This window comes from Eptatretus burgeri, chromosome 6, assembly GCF_056783735.1.
Source record: "Eptatretus burgeri isolate ZD-2024b chromosome 6, Ebu_testis_v1, whole genome shotgun sequence".
In the NCBI taxonomy this organism is placed as follows: domain Eukaryota; kingdom Metazoa; phylum Chordata; class Myxini; order Myxiniformes; family Myxinidae; genus Eptatretus; species Eptatretus burgeri.
Genome location: NC_140966.1, coordinates 26,960,156 through 26,974,919, shown reverse-complemented (window position 1 = coordinate 26,974,919; position 14,764 = coordinate 26,960,156). Strand labels below are relative to the sequence as shown.

Sequence of the window (14,764 nt, the reverse complement as noted above, 5' to 3'; positions counted from 1 at the left end):
ATATTGCCTGATATCACAGTGGGTCGGCCGAGTTGGTGTTCCTATCTGAACATATAGCCCATGATGATAATATAATCCCGTGTTAAAACCCCTGCACATAATACGTATAGTGATTTGTCTAATGTTTAGTAATGTCCTTGTTGTTCCTGTAAAATATTACTCCTGCCTCCTGATATCATTGTCCAGCACATGACTTAGGTACAAGCTCCAGTGCCTGAGACACTACCAACCAAAATGTAAAGAAAAAGATCATCATTATCAAGAGGTATTTAATGTAAAGAAAAAGATCATCATTATCAAGAGGTATTAAATAAAATCAAGCTCTAATTTACAGTGTTAGCAAATATATACTACTTCTCCACATATAAGACAAGGATGGCTCTCCATTCCTCCGTTAGCTGCTATGCTGAGGCTCGGTTCAATGTCATTTGCTCCTGGCAAGATTGTCGCACGGGCTTATTAAAAGCTGATATTCGAAATCCAGTTCCATATTTGACTATCGAAACTCATGGCATCAATAACCATGTCGAAATCTCGAGTGAAATCGGATAAATATTTGGAAAAAGCGATTTCTTTCGAACCCAATATAATTAAATAATACACTTGTAGGACGTCGGGTAAAATGGCTCCAAAATGCTTCTTTTTTTCAATCTTTTAAAGGTGATTATTGTATGTCTGACTTTATTTTACACCGTCCAGGGACACCAAAAGCGATCTATTTGGATTCGAATTCTACTTTTATTATAAGTACATTTTTAATGTATAACTACAACATGGACTCACAGTTTGTTTGTTAACAGTGCGTTAGGATACAACCTCAGCTGACAGGATGACCTCGAGGTACCCACACTCTCCTCAAATCTGTCGAGCCTGGGTTTTAATCACGACCCAGCTATAAAATGTCATCCTGGTGTTTCACGGGCAGGGTGAATCATCAATGTGTGTGTCGTCCCAACGTGTTAAACTGGGCGTCCTGTCTTCCGACATGAGTTAATGGTCCTTATGATCCCTTACCGTGTCCTTCACGATGAGTAGGCGAGTTATTGCCGGCACTGTGGCCAAATTACACATTCCTGCCCGAACTGTTTTTGGGGAAGTCAATGACAAACCACCCGGTCTGAGTGGGGGAAGGAGGGGAGGGAATTGGGGAGAGAGTGGAGGGAGTGGAGCAGAGAGAGAGAGAGAGAATGAGGGAGGGAAGAGTGGGGGAGAGAGGATGGAATTGGAGGAGAGACAAGGAGTGGGAGAGAGATAGGGGAGTGGGGGGGGCGATTGGGGGAGAGACAGACAGAGAGAATGAGGGAAGGAAATGACTGGGGGAGAGAGGATGGGATTAAAGGAGTGGGAGAGAGAGAGGGGAATGGGGGAGAGAGGATGGGATTGGAGGAGAGAGAGGGGAGTGGGGGGGGGAGACAGGGAAGTGGAGGGAGAGACAGGGGGAAGGGAGGGAGAGAGAGTTGGCTTGGCAACCATTGTAAGATTTCATCAGCCAAATCGTCTCTTTCTATGTTGAAGTTCCTTGGAAGGGAAGTCATCTATTACATATTGTGAACTGTGTAGTCTGTCTGTCTGCATTTGTGTCTCCTGTTTACGGTGGCCACTTCTCACAGTGCATTTAAAAATCTCATGTTGATGGCAATTTTTATTTCGCAACTCGGATATGTTGCACTCTTTTGAGACAAATTCAACCTCCGCCACCCTATGTTTCTCCACCATTTTGTGGTGGGCGGTATAAATTGCTCAGAGCTTCGGCCCTGCATGAAACCAAGAGTGCAACACAATTGACCTTTTCAAAATCTATTAAATATTAGTTAAATTGATAGATTAAATTTAAATTTGCAAGTCACTGGTGACGGATACTTTTGCCAACTTTTCCCCTCACTTGGGATGGGTACTCTTCCTCGTAATTGATAAAAGAATGATAATTAATTTTTCAAAGGTTTTAATATTACAGAAGTATCAAAAGTCCTGTTTTGCATGTCATAAAGCTTCTTTATGGATACATTTTTTATGAATCATTAAAAACATTTATTTTATTTCCCTCCCCCCCCCCTCTCACTCCACCCCTTCTCTATATTTGCTTGAGGCTTCTCCCACGTGGTTCATCTTTCTTTTTATTTGTCAATTCGGTCTGAAATCAATTATGACATTTTGTTTGATGGAAGCAAGATATTTACTTAAGGTTCCCTTTGTGTTTTGTGGTGTCACACAGTACATATAGGTGAGCAAACTTTGTTTTTGTGTTGATTTGTCTTGCTGAAGAGTTCTTAAGGCTACAATTTGTCCTAGTTGGCATTCTCATTTAAACCCATGGTTCATGATGCTGGGTATTCCAGGAATAACCTCACGTGAAACAAACAACTCTGACAGAATCTGGTGAGGCATGCTGATATCTGTACTGACAGTTAGCCACATTCGGTCAGATGTCGTTCGCTACCTGGGAACTTTTGTAATACACATATTAGTACACTGATGTCTCATTGTTTTTCCAGTATTTGTTTGAAGTAGAAGCTCGACTAAAGGCCTGTGAACAGACATACTCAATGTAGTCCTGTACTCCTCATTGGCTGTAATTTGTAGTGAGGTATCTTTCTTATTCTATTTTGTTTTCTCAGTAGATGCACTTTGAGCAAGCGAAAATCCTGGACCTGTTCTAGAGTTAGCATGGAGGCTCATGGAAGAGTTTGAGATCAATAAAAATATTGATTTGGAACATGAATGGGTAATTATTGGAAAAATGGAGTGAAAGAGATACAGAATTTATCAACATACACAAACAGATTTTAGTGCAATGCACATCATTGGTTACTAAGAAGAATGGCAATGGGCATAGACAAGAAATGTCATCAACAAATCACGGTCCATTCAAGGTACAAATAGCGGTCCCTCACGCCAAATAAATAAATAAATCCTCCACCGCGTGATATTGCTGGGGTGCCAGCAATGCCGCTGTGCAGCACGTGAAGACAGAATTGGGAGGGAGTGATGCGCTTCTGAGGTGAATGTATACAAATGTACTCCTGAAGAAAATGTGTGCAAATGTACTTCTGAGGTAAATATGTACAAATGATTAATCAAAAATATATATATTACTAAAACTCTCATCTTGTATGTATGTATGTTTGTATGTATGTTCCCGAAATACAGCCAAAACGGTACACGATAGCGCAAAAATTTTAGGGCCACATTACTCACCATTCTCCTGCGGTGTGCAGTATCAAGTTTTGTTCAAATCAGGCAACAAAAAAAAATTATTAAAAAATCTATTCCCGATTCAGTAAAGTACTCTTCGGGAGAATTTGATCAATGCAAACTACCTCAGCGGTATAGTTCGCTGGAGCTATCTTTTTTTTTTTTCTTGAAATGATATATTAATAAATCTCAAACATTTAGTATAGATAAAGAACGATTTATTTTTAAGCATGAAATAAAAATCGCCATTTTGATCTAATACTTCCGTGTTCATTAATAAATAAAATTGTGTTTAGAAGATTACACACAATAATTTATTCGACTTTTTTTTCTATTTTTCTCACATTAACGCGCAATATCAAGTTTCGTTCAAATCGGGCAACAAAAAAAATTATTAAAAAATCAATTCACGATTCAGTCAAGTCCTCTTCGAGATTATTTGATCAATGCAAACAACCTCAGCGGTATAGTTTGCTGGAACTATCTTTCTTTTCTTTTTTTTTTCTATTTTTTTATCAACCGCTGTCACAACGGGAACCCAATGGGTTCACGGGTCGTCTAGTTCCCTTTTTTCGCCAAATCACTTGGTCATTGTCATGTCCAAATTTCATCTTCATAGCTCAAAAGGTGCCTGCGACATTGCCAAATGAGAAATAAAATAAATAATAATTAATAAATCGATAATATTTTAGTAATTAATGAATTAATTGATTGATCAATCAAAAAATAAAAATTATCATTTTTTCCAAAGCTACTCTACACTTTTCTCTCCAAATTTCAGCTTCCTAGCTCAAAGAATGGCTGAGATATCACCTGGACAAGCAAGAAAGAAAATAATAAATCGATTAATTGATTAATCAATAAATCAAAAATACTCTTCATAGTCAAATCACTTTGTCACTGTCATGTCCAAATTTCATCTTCCCAGCTCAAAAGGTGCCTGAGACATTACCCAGATGAGAAATAAAATAAATAAGTTATCAATAAATCGATAATAATTAAGTAATCAATTAATTGATTAATCAAAAAATAAAATAAAACCAATGTCACCTGCAGGGTGACCCGTATCTTGCCAAAAGGTGACCACGTGTGACTTCTTTAAGGTTACACTGAGGTGAACAGAGCTGCTATCCACCAGGAGCGACTCCTTGAGGAATATCTGCCTACGAGAGATTCCGATGAGAATCGTTCTACAGAGTAACCATGAAAAATATGTGTTTGCCTCAGAACGTCACCAAATGACATTATAATGTCTCAAGCTTGACATATCGAGAAAGCACTCTCGAGGTGTTCAATTTGAGGTACTACACGATATGGTTCCTAAAACTTGAAAATTTGACCTTGGGGTCAAATATGTTTGACCTCAGGCACTAACCATGAAGGTCAAGGCCAATCGCCACCAAAAACTAATCAGCTGAGCGCCAGACCATATACTACATTTCCATAAAGTTTGGAGACGATTCGATTAAAATTACTCAAAAACTAAGGGTTTCGTCGACTCCCCTGATTTGCGACAAAGTGACCTTGACCTTTGACCTTGACCTTCAAAATGTTATGCGCTGAAAGGGACCTCTATAGGACTCTGATATGCGAAGTTACAAAAATTTCCAATGATAACTGTGCTCTGCAGAGTGATTTATACGTGATTACAGACAAAAAAAAAAAAAAACATATGAAGGTCAAGGCCAATCGCCACCAAAAATTAATCAGCTGAGCGCCAGACCATGAACTATATTCCCATGAAGTTTGAAGACGATCCGATCAAAATTACTCAAAAAATAAGGGTTTCGTCGACTCCCCTGATTTGCGACAAAGTGACCTTGACCTTTGACCTTGACCTTCAAAATTTTGTGCGCTGAAAGGGACCTCTATAGGCCTCTGATATGTGAAGTTACAAAAATTTCCAATGATAACTGTGCTCTGCAGAATTTTTTATACGTGATTACAGACAAACAAAAAAATATAAAAAATTAAAAAAAAAACATACAAGCTGACTAACATATCTTGCAAAAACTTCGTTTTGGCAAGATAAAAATGACATTTTTGCCAAAGCCACTCTTCACTTTTCTCCCCAAATTTCAGCTTCCTAGCTCAAAGGATGGCTGAGATATTGCCCGGACAAACAAACAAGTAAGAAAACAAGCCGGTAGGCGAAGAGCGATCCGCTAGGATCGAAGCGCTGGATACGATGCTTTTCATTCTGACCGATCCACCGACGAAGATTCATTGCCAAGACGTATTGGTTCACATACAATTGTTCCTCTGCCTGGCAAGATTTTTTCCTATTGCGTATTTTGCCAACTGGCACTCCTCACAGGACTATCATTTGAAAAGTAAAACCTAAATCAAAAATCGGCTCGAGTAAAATTTTCTAAATATCTCGAAGTGTTTAATTCCGAAGTCTCGTTTCTCTACATTCAAAACTGTAGGACAAGTATTAAAAATGGTGAACGTAGGTCGAGAAAAAGTATTTTTTCAAATTTTGCGTATTTCAGCCCCGACACCCTTGGTGATCGAATCTGGAAAAATGCTGCGGTTCACTTTTGTAGTAGTTATTAAACTTTATGCATATAACGAATTTGAACGTTCCGCCGTCGACGGTTTCCGAGGTCAAGGTCACTTAACATATTCCCTGGTTCACCACCTTTCCGCATTCGGAGAGCTGCCATTCGGAAACTATGAGAGACAGAGGAACGTTATGCTATCGCGATAACTAGATGGGGATGCAAGGAACAGGCAGGAGTTGGTCCGGTCGCTCTACCTATCATAGAAGCCGCGCTACGTCAGTTACCATTTGGGTTCTTAAAACGTGGTTTTTCGGCCGCTGCATAGCAACGAAACTCAAACGTGCACACTCCCAGCCCATATGGCACCTGCTCGCCAAGTTTCATCGAAATCGGTTTGCTGGTTTGTGCTGTGGAGCCTCGCATTGCAGACAGACAGACACACACACACACACACACACACACACACACACACGGAAAACCCAACAATAATGGATATCTAGCGAATCCCAACAAGCTGGTAGGTGGCGATGGGTCGCTGAGCATGGAAATTATAAGATATAGAGCAAAATGGATGTCATATCGCGGATAGGGAATCACCTTAAGATTATGCATCTCAAAACTCATCCAGTTCCATCTACTGATAACTACTCGTATCCATTTGAATGAAAAGTACCCAAAATGCGGTTTGAAATCGGAAATCCCCAAAGTTTGAGGAGGTGCTGTGGGTGAACAAAGATCTAAATTGAAAATCCAGCTCGATCGTTTGTGTACAATGTATTCCAGACGATTATTGTGAATTTTTATGACCATCCGACAATAACCCTAGGAGGAGTAGCATTTGGCGTGAAGGCACCTCCAGCTCTCGCATATCATCGATTTTTGCACTAATTGACCTTTGACCCCTGACCTAAGCGAAATCGGTCAATATGTCCTGAGGCAAAGTTGTAGTACTCATTGAGTACCATGCACCTGCAAAGTTTCATTTGTATCGATGCACTCACCTGGTCGCTAGGGGGCCTTCAATTTTCACCAATTTTCACGCATACCCTAATTGTAGGGGGTGCTGCGGGTAAAGTATTCCATATATCACAAAAAGATGGAATATATTTGATAGAGCATCACCTCTAGATCATCCGTGCCAAATTTCATAACCCTACGTGGGATAATGGCTTTCGGAATTGATTTCGCGTGAACGGTACCGATTTTGAAGGTTTTTCAGTTGTTGCTCGGGAACCAAAGCGTCCCTAGCAACCATCACAATTTCCAAAGCACTAGGTCATAATATGTACCTACCACCCGAGTTTGGTCAAACTCCGCCCACGTTTACTACCAAATATGCTGATGACAAACAAACAAACAGACAGAATTACTGACAATAAGGGTCACCTATTTCAGCGACCCAACAAGAAAGAAAACAAACAATCAAATGGAGTGAAAACTGAGTACTCCCTTCCTTTGGCGCCCAGCGATAACATCATCCATGGCCTGGATATGGAATTGGGAAGGAGCGGTGTACAAAAAGCAACTGACAAGTTTTATTCCAATTTATTATCATAGAACACACAGAGATTCTAAAATAAACATTCCATTGAAATAAAGTAGTACCTCAATCATAAACTGACATCTGCAGACAGACAAACATACAAAGTGAACCAATTATTTAACCCGGCTTTTCACTTTGCGCACATGGAATAATAACGAAAGAATAGCTAAAATAAATAAATAAATAAAGACAGATACTTGACCAAGCATAGTTACGACAATCATACAAATAACAAAAGGGTGTAAAGTTTTGTTTGAAACAGTGGAAAGTCACCTCCTGAAGGCTGAATATGATGAGCTTTCTGTTCAGATTTCTAAGAATGATTCACAGACCAAAGAAATATAAATGAAAAGAAAAGGTTTATTGTGGGAAACAGCTTCGGTACACAAATTAAGCTTTGGAAATAATCATGTGCACTCCCTCATAAGAAGAAAGTCTGACAAGGAGAATGAAGAAAGGGAAAACGAAACTTAATTTGTCTGCGTTGTGGAACAAACATTTTCTGACCATCAATTCCTTGGTGTGGATGTAAGATAGTAACTGTGTGATATCCTCTAAAATAAGTCAACGAGAAAGCACAAAGGTCAACAGATAAATAGACGAGTCTTATTTTTGAACAATGAAGCATTGCTATAAATGGCTTTGAAATTGTCTCTTGTGAGATGGATAAAACCAAGTGGATATTGATTGAAGTATGCTAATCATTGTGGGAAGCAAGAAGCTGATGTTTCCAGCGTTAACCCTTCGTCGGAGCAAAAAACAACTCCTTAATCAACGTCCTGTTGATTTCACCTGTTGTCTACCTGTCCATCTACACAGGTTAGACATTAGCCTTCACCAGCAAGACTAGTTCCTAATTCTATATTTCAGAAGAAACAACCTACAGATTTATTGACAGAAGAAGAAGAAGAAGAAGAAGAAGAAGAAGAAGAAGAAGAAGAGCACCATTTATATAATGAGTGTGTGCTCATGTTGAGAAAGGAAAAGTGACAAATCAAAAGGATTCTTTTAATTCAAAACCCATGCATGGAAACCATACGTGCAGTTCCTCATTTGTGCATTGCATCTGATGCAAGTTCTGCCTATTCTGCTTTGTAATCGTGTGTCATACTGGAGGAGATGCTATAATTGTTTGGTTATGATTAAAGCAAATAACACAAGTAGAAGAGCTATAGCTTCATATTCGCACAATCGTCTTTGAAACTCCCAAGGTCAATAAGCAGATAGATACGGCAGTGCTTTACTCACTGCTGAATTTTCAATCACAGGCTCTCTCATCAAAATTTTCCTGCATCTATTTATAATCTTCTTATCCATTGCTTTAAATGAACTCTGAATTCCGTATTCAAATATCCTCAATCATTGCATCCAATACTTTGTTTGCACATTCCATCATCAACGCACAAAGATGCCTTGTATGTCACAATCAAATAACCATGCTCACTGGCAAAAAAATGCTGGCTGATGTGAAAGTAGAGCAACTGTTGGGAAGAATTTTTTTTTTTTAATCCCATGTCTCTCTGCATGGACAAACTTCGAGAATATTTATGCAACTGAGACTTGTCTATCACCAGGATAACATATGGATGACAGAAAACGAAGTTGGTGACAATGTAATGCATACTATTCTTACAGTGTAAGTGCAGCTACTGTGCTGTCAGAAAAAAAAAGACATTATACATAATGCATTCCTGACTGCTTCGGCAGCACCGATGTTCTGTGCAGAGTATGGTCCCAATGGATGGATGGATGATCCATGCTCAACTAGGATGGACCAGCCATGCCATTCAAATGGCTGAGACACACTAAGCTAAACATGTCCTGTACCCCAAATCAAGCTTGAGCAACCACAAGCACAGAGGCCGGATGAAACACCTCAACGATACTCTAAAACAAAACCTGCACAAACCAAACATTCCTCAATTTAACTTTGAGCAAGTGGTAAGTGTCTGCACTGCATAGTGCCATACCATAAGGGTGAGCGTCCACCACTTTAAGAATGATCATCTGGAACATCTGTAAGTGCAGTGCCAAGTGTGGAAATGCAGTGCAGTTCAACCGACTCAACCACCCAGTTGTGGTCAGTATAGCCACAAGAAGACCCACTAGACAATCGTTAATTGTTGACCTAATCCTCAAAATCAGGGAACACATCAGAGAGGAATGCATTTTATCGTTGGATGGACCAGCTCACGTCTTGTCGTGCTTCATTCAAAAATCGAATGCTCCTGTCAACTGCTGAACATTTTTGTAAACTGCACAATCGCAGCATCTCTTTAACTTCAGCAGTTAGAGGAATTTGTCTCATACTCTTTTGTACTCATAGTTTATGTTGGTAGATACTGTTACACATTTAATTTTCACTGCACATAGAACAGAAAGACCACCTTGATGGACAACAGGTATATTCACCCTTGAGGCTTCTCAGGATACTCGCAGGGACCAACAGAACACACTCCCTTTATTTGAGCAGTGTCTGGGCAACGAAGCGCTTCCTCACCTGCTCCCGGAAGTTTATATTTACTGCGAACAACCCATTGAGGTAATATGTCAGCTAGAGCACTAAGGTCGCGTGACCTGACGCTGCCCTGGACACTCGCCGCCACGTTTTCGGCCGTCAAGTCATCAACATGATTTTGATCTCCTACATTGCAGGCTATATTGTTAACAGGTTAGTCAGTAATCTGTCCTGTGAAGAATGTTGTTCTACTGGTGGGGCCTTTTGGTGCATCCCCTGAGCATAGCGAGAGTGAGAGTTCACATTAATTTGCTAGGTTGGTGGCTGTCAAGGATAGAGGTGGTCTGTATTTTGCTTCAATTGAGGTATTCAAACTTGTAAAGATTTATGAACATATATTCTGTGAAGTGGTTGTGAACAAGCCCATGTTCAGTGGTAATGTGCTCCTTAAATTAAAAGTCCCAACACAAAGGTGGATTCATGCGAATACAAGTCCCATCTTTGTTCAGGTAGCACATGCAAATCTTTTGGCTCTCGGTGAGATAAATCATGAGGGCCAGCTTGTTAATAAAATAGTACACATATTCTTTACCATTAGATTAAAGTATCGGGGTAAGATTTATACTGATGACATTAACAAATTGGAAGCCAGTACTCGTAATCCAGCTGCTACACTCACAGTGTTCAAGCATCGGTGATTGAGTAGTTCCAAACATTGCTGGTTATTCACGGTTTTACATAAAGTGTCCTCTTTGGAAAGATAATGTTAGTTTATAGTGTCTTTGCACTGAAAATTAAATGTGAATCAGTCTGGTAGTTTTCATGTATCTGGATTACAGGATGCCTGTAAGCACGATGATTACTTTGACATTTTAAATATATCTCAATATTATGCATTCTTGATTGTCCCTTCATGTATTTGTAGAAAACTAAGTTCTGTAGTGATAAACAAATTTGCATCTCATCTTAATTTATAATTTTACATATATGTATTTATGACAAACATTTTGATGCTGTAGTCAATATTTCATGTTATTCTGTATTAATAATTGTGTTTGTATGTGTCTTCCATTTATATCTGGTTGAATTACCACACAACCTTAGTTAAATATAAGCATTCACCATTTCCACTGAAGTTGTTCTGATTTTTTTAGCTTTATATATTGCAATGCATTTTATGAGCATAACCGTGTATAATTCGGTGAAAGGCCAAAAAAATGGCCACAAATTGGAATAATATAGAAAGTAATGAAGCCAAAAGTTCAAACATGATCAGCCAAGTTGGTGATTGGTTCACATGTGTGGCTCTCAAATCGTTCTTGATATTAAATGGGAAACATGAATATGGGTGGACAGGCGGCACCCCTTGATCGCGGAATCGTGTATTTATATACAGTATTTATTACACTTCTGTCAAAAGTGACCTCCATGGGTTTTAAATGGAATTGATGTCTTTTGTTTGGGCTGTGCGTGTACATCTCACCAACTATATTATTTATATATCACAATTGATGAAGACCATAGTCGTAAGAGCCTGAAAATATTCTCCAAAGTCCATGATTCCGACATTCAGTATACCGTATACACGTAGGCCTATATACGCTCATGTGTCATGTTGACGGCCAATAAAATGGCGGCCACGCCCCACAGAGTATGTTTTCTTGTCCAATGTGCTCTATTGATAGGCTTGTTAGCGCTCTAGTGTATGTATTACCTTTATGGAACAACCCAGCATTAATTTTAGTCATCTGCACACTTATCAAAAATAATGTTATGCATTTGTTTTATGTCCCAAAAGATCAGACATTGAAGTGAAAAGAAATGATAAATTGCAAAAATAAAGTATTAATTATGGTGAATGAAAGTGATAATCAGGGGAAAAAAACAAAAACTATTTTTTATACATCTCACTAATTGGCATAATTTATGCTTTGCGATGGTGAAAAATAGTGCTGATCAGTTCAAAAATAAACAAAAAATTCAACGTTTTATTTCAGTGGTGGATCGAATGGGGGGGGGGGATTTGGGGGCCCCTGTTAATTTATTTTTTACGTATAGCCCATGACCTACGTTTGTCGTAATGAACTATAAAATATTTTGTTTACTGAGCCAAATTAGTCCATATTAAAGTTTTTTTTAAAAAACATTTTCTTGGGTTTCTCGGGGCAATTAACACTCCAAATTTCACTCTGGATCTGCCCACGAGTTTATACGATCTCACTATAAACAACGTTGCAGGTTCATCATCCTCAGCATGTTCAGTCCCTCTCCTTATCCGGAATTCACTCTGGTTGGCAAAAATGTGCAGATCGTGTGGGTCTCCTACTCCACTCCCTGCTATGTACAGCTGTCCATGTGTAAAAATATTGGTGGGACACAAGACTCGACACCGCCACAGGCTCTGACCCTGGCTTGTTTTGATAGTCATTGCAAAGGCTGGGCTGACCGGAAATTGTCCTCGGCGGAGTTGGAAAGGAAGACCCGCATCAGATGGAGAAAGAAGAATTCTAGGAATATGGATAATGGACCCAGCATGCTCACCACCAAGCTGCCATGCCTCAAGAAGACAATTAGTGACCATGTTAAGATTTAACGTGTTACATCACAGTAGCCATTTTGAGGATTGAGATTTCATAACAGCATGATGGGAGTGTTAACATTCCGTGACATATCGTGCAGTGGCAGACCTGAAAGATTTATTGAGTTGAGAAACTCAGGTGGCTAAAGGGCAGATAGGTTTTGATTGGCCAAAGATTCAACACTTTTGACAATGAAAGTGTCACCTGGCAGGTGGTCTATGATCTTACTGTTGACAATCAAGTCATTAATAATACACCACTTTAATCCAGTAACTTTGTAGTCTCGACAAAGGATTATGTTACGATTGTAGTTACTGTTATTATTATTATTATTTACGTTACATTAGTATTATTAGTATGAGAAGCACCTGTTGGACGCACGCACCCACACAGGGATGCACGTCGAGACCGAGCTCCTTTTATATTCTCGATTATTGATTATAAAAACTATATTACTGTATTAAGAAACCTAGGCGAATTCATTACTCCCGTGGTAAAAGTCTTAAACTCTCCCGAGGGGGGAAACCCGGGCAGGAAGTCCGGAACGCTGCATCGATTGCTCCAGAAAAAAATAACCGGAAGCGGCCTGAAGGTGAGGCCGAAGGAATGAAGACGAAGGCCTCTGCATACTTTGTCATTGGAAAGCCTGTGATGCCTATCCTTGAGATATTTGATGATTGTTTTAACAATTGCTTTGTTTGTGTTTCACACTCAACAGAAAATGCAAAGGTAGGGCATGACAATTGTGAATACAACAGGTTCGAAGATGTGTTCGGCCTAAACTGCATGAAAATATAAATGGTGGATGTTGGAGTCAGCCTTCCTACATCGTAATGACATCCCAGATGTAATGACGTAGCATAACAGACAAAACTGCCACTACTTTAATATATAGATAACTTACACCCCTCCCCCTCCCCCTCAATGTTTTATTGAATTGCTAAATCTCCTCCCCCATACTTTTGGAGAAATTTCTCTATTTTTACAAACAAAATAGATTTTTACAAACTTGTTAAACTACGAGGGTCGCTCAAGGTTGCATAACGTGGGCTTTTTATTTTTGAAAATTAAAATGGGAATGTTGATATTTCAGATTTCTCAAGGTATTCCCCTTCCTACATGTACACACTGGCCTTATCGATGTGGTCGTACTTTGTTGCCACCTACTTGAAATCTCTTGGACAGGTACACAGCCTTTTCAGGGTATGTGCTTTGATACAGACTTAATTAATGCCACCTTGGTGTTCTTTGACTGGCCAAAAGAGATTAAAACTACAAGGTAACAAGACTAGACTGTATGGAGGATGATTTTGAACTTCCTAACCCATTTTCGCTAAAATAATGGTGATCACATTTAGCATGTGCCACTTGAGGGTAAGCATTATTATGCAGTAAAGTCATGCTCTGAGACACCAAACCTGGCCATCAGATACATATCACTTGTCTCACTTAAATGCAATCATTAATTGTGTCGTGTTAGTCCTGTCATTGTAGTGCTGTTATTGTAATGCTGTGCATTGATCATTTTCCAGCATTTTGCAAGTTCCACAGGGACAGTGATTAAATCATTAACTTCTCAAACACTTGCCATTAGCTTTCTGACTAATTTTCTCAACCTTTAATTTATTTTGGTGGTGAGACCCAAAGTGTCTCCACCAGTGGCTCACTTTGGTTAACATGATAGAGCCAGGTCCCATCACATATAATCTTCTTCATGATATAATCTCCCTCCCATCAGTAAAAAATGAGGTGCTTTGTTACATTGGTTTGTATAAGATGGATACCATAGGGCATGAGTTGCTTTTTAATCAAATAAGAGATCCTTTCCCAAATTTGTTAAATTTCAAGTGAGAATTAATTATATTGTTACCACACTTCCAATGCTGAGATCCAATTCCTCTGCACTTACAGATATAATAATCTGGCAATTCTCCAAAATTAGCTGTTTAACACATTTCATGTTTGCTTGAGTGATAAAATTTGGTCAAATGTGAGATTGCTCAAGATCATTCAACATTTAATGGCCTATTTTTTAACTCGCTGCAACATTAAAATAAACAACTATGAGTTATGTGAAAGATATGCATCAGCAAACTGTGCAGAAAGTATCCTGTGAATTTCAGTTGGTTTGATGTTCACCTTCACAATAAACATCATGACACACCTTTGTTCCTATGCGCACATGACTACATGAACCAACCTCTTTGTTTTACCAAGAATATTTTGAACAGCATTGTTTTCACCTTCTGCATAACTTGCTCAAGGTAAACATCATTGCAATTTTCAGCATTGAACTATTGTCTTTGTTTTACAATAAAAAGTCCACAACAACTTTGAACGACCAAACAAACCTTGATTAAATCGAACTGTTCCTCGTGTACACCAGAATCAGAAGCATAATGGTGAGAATGTCTGCTCTGAGTCTGGGAGATTGGTGGTTTGAACATTTGAACCCAATCCTGCCCGAATCAAAACAAAAAAACTT

The 14,764-nt window shown here is 39.1% G+C and overlaps 1 protein-coding gene across 7 annotated transcripts in view; it reads left to right on the top strand.

Moving 5' to 3' along the window:
* LOC147024432 (receptor-type tyrosine-protein phosphatase delta-like) overlaps window positions 1-14,764 on the top strand; it is an 881,646-nt gene that overhangs the window by 798,388 nt on the left and 68,494 nt on the right. The window lies entirely within an intron of this gene.